The 8,431-nt window shown below is 30.4% G+C and overlaps 1 pseudogene; it reads right to left on the reverse strand.

The window, feature by feature from the left end:
- Positions 1-4,949: 4,949 nt before the first annotated feature.
- Positions 4,950-6,930, reverse strand: LOC109003508 (annotated as a pseudogene).
- Between the last annotated feature and the right edge of the window lie 1,501 nt (positions 6,931-8,431).

Raw genomic sequence — 8,431 nt, forward strand, 5'->3', positions numbered from 1 at the left:
ATAGGTGCATGTACCAAGCCTCCAAGTGTGTGCATTGTAACAGGTGCATTGTAAAGTGTCTATGACTATTTAGTATTTACATAACGAAAAGGGTGTTTTCAAGCTCTCGTCCTTGCTTAAAGTTGCAAATGATGTTTCTAAGGGAATGAACTACTTGCACCAAAATAATATTATCCACAGAGATTTGAAGGCTACTAATATTTTGATACATGACAATGAGGTAAAAGTTTCACAATCCTGTATTCTTTATATACATTAATTTCATAAATTTCCAACTTTTGTTTTACTTTTTATTGTTTGAAATCTTTATTATTTCTAATATTTTCTCAACGGTCTTACATCGCTGGAAAACCTAAATTAGTTTTGATGAAAGTTTTAATTTTTGTCTTTCAGGTTATTAAAGTAGCTGATTTTGGAGTTGTGTACGTTTGGTTACTAAACTCCTCTCAACTCATCTTAATTAATCATTATAACTTCTTTAAATTCCAACACAAAATATAATAAACAATTCAACTTTTTCAAATCTCAAAATAATAATAATATTAAAAAATAATATTCTAACAATATTTTATCATCTCAACTCAACTCAACTCAATTTAACTCAGTTTAACATCCAAACGCAACCTAAAACCTCAATCTGGGGTTATGACTGCAAAAACTGGGACATATAGGTAGATGGCTCCTGAAGTGTGAATCTTTAAGTTTAATCTTGGAGCCTTTAGTTAGTTATAGAAAGTTGTTTGAAAGTGTTCCAATTCATACTGACGTATGCCTTTTGAACATCTATGTGTGCTTTAAAGTTTTATTTTTTGTATTATGCATATTAAATATGCACTAGTTTATAATTATTATTTTTTGATACCATGGAGTTTTTCTATCAATCCTCGCATATTATCTACCTATGGCTAAATGCATTGGGTTTGAAGTCATTAATTTTTATTTTAATTTTGTATTCCGTTTGATTCCTGACTATTGGAAATGAATCCATTTAAGATGGTGTGTTGCAGTTGTAAGGCCACATGAGCATGTTGGATATTTTATTTGCTTGAAAATAGTTGACATGCATGAGTTCATATCCTAAATATTCCTACCTACATATATATTATATATATATATATATATATATATTCAGTTTTACCCCCAAAATAAAAAGAATTGACTATTATTTATTAATAACAAATAATTAGATATTTTTTCAACATATATTATTTTTTTGTAGTGATTTTATATCGATTTTTAATTTTTTTTTCTTCACTTTGTCTGTCTCGCCCGATTCATCCCCACGGCCCGCTCTCCTTCATCCCAGCCCGGAGCCGTCATGCGCCGGCCAGCCTCACCGCCACCACCGGTGAGTTCCTTTCACGCCGACGACCAACCGAGGCGCCACCGATGTCCCCCACACGCAGCCCTATCTTTACCCCGCGGAAACCCATCCGAAATGAGTTTCTCCCATTTCTCTCAATCGGCGCCGCCGTATGCGGCCACCTACCGTCACGACCACCACATGCGACTCCCCCTCATGCCGGCGACCAACCCAACGACCACCGATGTCTCCCATGCGCAACCCTATCTGTCCCCTGCGAAAACCCATCCGAAATGGGTTTCTCCCATTTCTTTCAATCTGCACAGCCGTACGCGGCCACCCAGGCCACCGCACGTCCACCACTTCACACTGGCGACAATCTCTACCAGACCCAGCCATCACACACACGGCAACTCTCTCTCTTCCTCTCTTCAAGCTAAAAAGAAACGAAGAAGAAACAACAAAACAGAGATGCGAAAATACATCTGAAATGAAGAAAGAAATTAGAAGAAAAACAAATATGCGAGAAAGAGAAGAAGAAAAACAAGATGCAGAAGTGAAATTAGAAGATATTTTCATACCAAACAGCGAGAAGAAAAGTCTGAAAAAGCATAGCAGAAAATTTTTCTTCCTCCACTTGAGAATGAAAGGTCTGCAGATTGTAGAAAACCACAAGACATATCTGCACTGCATCCCTTCTATCAACTGTAGATATTTTCACCATATGTTTAACACTCAACTAAGAAGTAAAATTGTGACTGAAATGAAAGAAAATATCATGCAAAGGAACAACAGAAGAAGAAGAAGAAGACGACATTGGATTGATCACTGTTTGAAACTGTTGAAACTGTTCATTACTGTTGATGTTATAGACGCTTTTAAGATATATGAAGATATTTAAATATTTAAAAAATATATATATAAATAGAACAATGCTACGTATAGTCTCTATTTAGAGACTGCAATACAAGTTTAGATAATTTTATGTTTAAAATTTTTTAAAATTATAAAAATATCCCTCTTAAAATGATATTTTTTCTCATTTAATAAAGAGTCTACATATACAATCTCCAAGCGAGAACTGCAAATAAAAAATTTCATAAAGATATATTAATAGTTACTTTCTTGACTATTAAAAACAAAATTTAAATACATGAACAATCAAATCTAAGAATAAAAACATGAGACAAATTAAAATTTTTCTTTTATGAATTAATTGCGATTCAAATAACTTGAAGAAAACAGGAAAACAAGCCTCATTGATCTTGGCTAATCCAGCGTTACTGGCTTGCAAAGAGGATAATGATGATCAATAAATAAGGATAATGATGATTTGAGACTCGTTACCGTATTTTGCAAGTTTCCATCGCATTTCCGTTTTCTCAAGAGGGGGAATAGCAATTAGAAAAATTATATTTTTAAAGGAAAATGATAGTATACTGTTTAAGTTTATCCTCATTTTTTTATATATTTTATTTTTTAAAAACAAAAAATTTTACTTAATGATTAAAAAAGTGGCTATTAATATATTAATATGTTTTTTTATTTTTTAAAAATATTTAGAGATGTTTAAAAAAATATTTAAAATAAAAAGTAAAAAAAAAAAATACAATTCACATTAAGGTTACACAAGTGGGCAAATGGGTATATAACACATAATCATTTATTTGACATATTTTGATTTCATAAATAATAGACAAGAGTCCGATGGACTTATGCCACCCCCTTTAATAATAATAATAATAATAATAATATACTAATTAAATAATGTGGGTGATATATCATAGCCAACTGCTTGATAGTAAAATAATAATTCTAACGGCTAAGAACCAATCGTACATGGACCATTTTTATCTTGTTGTTCAACTTATAACAGCGAAACAAAATGCCATAAATTTTTGGGTAGTGCTACAGCGCCCGCTGGGGGCTCCCGCTGGGGCTGTAATATTATTTAATATATATTTTATTTAAATAATTTTTATATAGATTTTTTAATATTTTTTAATATTTTAAAAAAATAAAATAAAATAAAAATATTATTAAGAAAATATTTTTTTAATCCAAAAGTAAAAAATATATATTAAAAAATATTTTCTTAATCACGAAGTAAAATAAAAAATTATAAAAAAATATTTTTTTATAATTTTTTATTTTACTTCATGATTAAGAAAATATTTTTTAATAATATTATGATTTTTTTTAAAAATATTTAAAATAGTCATATTACAGCCTCCGTTGGGAGCTCCCGTTGAGCTTAACATGTACTTTTTTATGTGTAATTTTTTAATTTATTTTTTATATAGATTTTTTTTACACTTATAAATATTTTTAAAAAATAAAATAAATTTAAAATATCATTAAAAAACACTTCCTTAATCAGAAAGTAAAAAAAAAAAAATCATTAAAAAATACTTTCTTAATCAGAAAGTAAAAAAAAAAAATCATTAAAAAACACTTCCTTAATCAGAAAGTGAAAAACAAATAATTAAAAAACACTTCCTTAATCAGAAAGTAAAAAAAAAAAAAAACACTTATTTAATCAAAAAGTAAAATACAAATCATTAAATATTAATTTTTATTCTACTTCGTAATTAAGAAAATATTTTTAAATAATATTATAATTTTTATTTTATTTTTTAAAATATTTAAAATTATTAAAAATATCTATATAAAAATAAATTTTAAAAAAATATATATAAAAATGCTACAGGCCCGGGAGCTCCCAGCGGGAGCCCCCAGCGGGCATGTAGCATTTTCCTAAATTTTTATATCCAAGGTAGTGGGCATGTTGGATCACAATTGACTCTTGTATTGACCAAATTCGATTGCAAATATCGATTGTAACGTAGGTAATTGGGCTTAAAATTTATTGGGTACAGTGCAGCTTTTGACTGACCTGACATGGAAGGAATTTTTATATATCTTTAATGAACAGTATAATAAAAAAAAGTACCTAATAATTTATGAGGACCACCGCTTTCAGTCCCGTTGAGAACTATTGTGATTTTTTATTTTATTTTTTTATATATGTATTTTTCTAATATTATAAAATATTTTTAAAAAATTAAAAAATTATAATATTATTAAAAAATATTTCTTTAATAAGAAAATAAAAAAAAATATTAAAAAATTATAACAGGATCGGAAGCGATAAGAGTAACTTTACTCATAATTTATAAGTAGTGCTAAGCTGTGCCAAAGAGTCTAAATAAATTTATCTTCTTTATTTTTTTTAATTTTTTTATTCATATATTTTTATCATTTTTAAAAATTTTTAAAAAATATAAAAATATATTAATATACTAATAATTACTTCTTTAACTATTAAGTAAAAAATAAAATAAAATAAAATATAGGAAGTGTCAAAATTAGGTGTCAAAGTAATGATTTCCATACTTAGTTTTAAGAGTTCTTTAAAGAACCTCAATAAATATTTTTAGCGAACTATTACAGACACAAAGAAATTATATAAAAATAAATTCACAAATTAATATAATTTCATGTGATGCGTTAAATCTACTTTATATAAAAAATAACTTAACAATTTGACTTATTGCATCAACACGTCAATTTATAAATTTCTTTTTATGTAATTTCTTTGTGTCTAAAACATTTATTATATTTTTATCATATATCTAGTCCAATATTGAAAAAACAAATCTGACGATAAATCACTATGTAAATAGAATGGGAATACAAAAATGTACTCCATATGACTCAGATGACCTCTCTCTAAAGACCTTATCCAAAAAAAAAAACCTACAATTGAACCCCTGTTTGTTTCCACAGAAAGATGCAAACCTTACAACTCAAAAAACTTATTCAAGAGACATTACTTGGGATTAATAGGCAGGAAATACCCTAACATCATCCAAGAAAGGGCCACAAATATGACCATAATCATGAAGCCTTGTGTGATAGTAGGCACTGAAAAATGTTATCCTTGTCCGAGCCGAGATTGCTTGGAACTTGAAACTAGCAGTTTTAAACCCTCCTTTTCCTTTAGAAACATATGGTACTTTTAAAGTTTCCTTGGCAGCAAAGGCTTCAACCATCATATCGCCATGGCAGGCGTTCTTTGCGTCTCCAATGGTGAATGTGAGGTTGTAAAACTTGTCGGGAACTGTTCTGATGATTTGGGCAATGGCGCTCTCTCGCCCTGCAACTAGTTCAATTGCGGCGAGTCCCGAGGGAACGTAGAAGTGCTTCCTGTCGATGTACTTCACCGGTTTGAGGGACTCGATGATCCAACCGGGGAGTGGGGAGATTAGATCAAGTTGATTTGGAGGGAGGAGGATTCCGGTGGAGAAGTTCTTGAACACGTGGGGCCTGGGGGCCTATTTCAAAGCCTGCATTTTTCACGAGGTTACCTGCATGCATGGACAGCACGGACGAAATAATTAGTAACCCAAAATCTAAAATCTAGATTAGAGAATGAAACCAAAGATCACATGGACAAAATTAAACAAACCTCTGGTACTATACTTGAGGGGCAGCAACTCCTTGATTGCAATGGCATCCAAGAGGGGTCCACAAGTGGGGTCCTCCTGAATCCCAGGGTTGTGAAATGTTATCTTGACAACCTTAGAAGTTGCCTTGAAAGCGAAGGCATAAGTGTCACCCTCGTTACTGCTAAAAAGGGTCTGAATAGAGAGGTCTGTTGACTGACCAGGGACTGAAACCCTCAGCACTTCGTCTTGAGCACAAGTTCTTGTTGCCCCAAACGTGATGGAGTAAATAGTACCGGGATTGACGTTCACGCCTTGAGAGATGGAGGCCTCATTCCCTAGTTTAACCGCGTGAACCCCATGAGGAACGGCGAAGAAGAAGCCGCCTGGTTGAGGCCCACCCGAGACGTACTCCACCAAGCCGTTGATTTCCCATCTTGGGAGCGAGTATTTTCCTTTGATCACTGTCTTCTGGAGGTTTGATTTCGCTGGTGATTCTTCAAAGTTGCCATTTGGCAGAAGTTCTGTTCAAAAAAAGACAAAAAATGAAACGTAAAACAAAACCATACCCATAATTGGCTGAAACTACACAAAGCATGCACAATGTTTATAGATAAATTAAGCTTCTTATAATGGTTCGAGGTTTCTGTCTTTTTCTTGTTTTACTTGTATGAAGTAGATTTTGCCCAGGAAAATAGCAACATCGCTTTCCCCGAAGACATATATATACATTGCAGTAAAAAATAAATAAATAATGCAAGAGATCGAACAGGTGATGAAAAAGTAAGCTGTTTACCATCAAGATGCAGATGATCAGTAATAGCTGCAGAAGCAGAGCCATTGCAGACATATATATTCACTTAGACTCTTTTTAAGTACCACGGCATGCGCTTATAAACTTTGAATCTTAAGTTAGCTAGTTCATATATATATATATATGTATATTAATTAAATTTCCTAAATTTTTCTAGCCACTGCATATTTCGGGATGCGAACTATGTATTATAAGTTAATACTCTCGGTCTATGATGTTACGTAGTCAACTGCTATGCATGGGAATTAAGCATATATGAATTTCTTTCTTGCACCACACGAGGGGAATCTTCCCCGTCATTCACTCCAATCTATGTCCTCCGGAAGATGATCAGAGCGCTGCTTCATCCTCCACGTTAAACTCATTACTGATACAGTACTCATGTGCATCCAAATTTGACTGACATGGTACGTAACTACCGCTTGATTTTTAAGATATTTTAATTTTAAATTTTTTTAATAAATTAAATCTTGTTTTGTCAATAAAACTTATCATAAATTATTTTTGGGCCAATAAAGTCTGTCTTACATTTTTCACTAGGCCCATATAACAAGCATGCTTAATGGGTTTGAGAAGGCCCAACTCTGTAGGCAAACATCATTAGTGGCTGAGATAGACGGATGGATCATATATAGACCGCCATTCGATCATGGTTTATACTGTAGGCCTGCAACAGATGAGAACCAACCGGTTCTGAACCCGGGCCAGCCCGACCCAGCCCGTATCATTTGAGTAGTATTTCTCCTATAATAAATAGTAATTCTTGCCAATAATATACTGACGTAAATAATATTTTAAGAAAATAATTTTTTATCAGCAGAAATTGCACTACATTAATGTATTGAGTTAAAAAAAAAAAAAAAAAATCACGTGAAGTGTTATGGACAGAACTACTCTTTTTCAAGTTATAAACAGCTGTAACACAAAAGCAAAAACTACTGTAGCACAGAAGCAAAAAGCCTTAGCACACCTGAGCGGACTTTTTTTTTTTTTTTCTTTTCTTTTCTTTTTTCTATAATGACTATAATGACTTCTCTATAATATTATTCATTAATATAAATATTTATTTTTATTTTAGAGGATGATTGTGAAATATTTCTTTCCTCTTTTTATTCTCTCTCAGCTTACTATTTTTGGCAGTAAGATTGGCTATGTTTGATTCACTTTCAATCTATTTTATTTTATTTTATTATTATAATTTTTTAAATTTTTATATCAAATAATGAAATACAATAAATAATTTAATTTTTTTAATTTTAAAATAATAATATTAAAAAATAATATTTAAATAATATTTTATTCAACTCATTTAAAACTATCTCATATTATCTAACTATCTTAATGACATATTTCAAATGGGAACTTCAGAAATTTTCTAATCGAATTGTCTATCATTCAGGGATGATTCGTCTTGCGAGCTACTCGAATTGCCTATTAGTTATTAATGATTCTATTCAGTTAGCATGAACGATGTACTATCATCTACTTGGTTAATATAATAGAATTTGACTTGTAAAATTCACTTTTTTAAATTTATATTTTAAATCAAATTATTGTATTTGAGTAATGAGTTATTTTTAAGTATTCTGTAAATAATAGTAAAAAATAATAATAAAATATTAAATAATAGTAAATAGTAAGTGAAAAGTAATAATAAAATAATAAATAGTAGTGAGATATTCTTTGTACCCGAACTAAGCAATCTCTTTTGGATAATGAAAATGTTTCATCTAATCTTATAATTATAATTTTTTCAAATTTTCACATAAAATATAATAAAAAATTTAATTTTTTTAAATCATAAAATAATAATAATATTAAAAAATAATATTCTAATAATATTTTATTCAACTTTCAACTTTTATC

This window comes from Juglans regia, chromosome 4 (genome assembly GCF_001411555.2).
Source record: "Juglans regia cultivar Chandler chromosome 4, Walnut 2.0, whole genome shotgun sequence".
Taxonomy (NCBI): domain Eukaryota; kingdom Viridiplantae; phylum Streptophyta; class Magnoliopsida; order Fagales; family Juglandaceae; genus Juglans; species Juglans regia.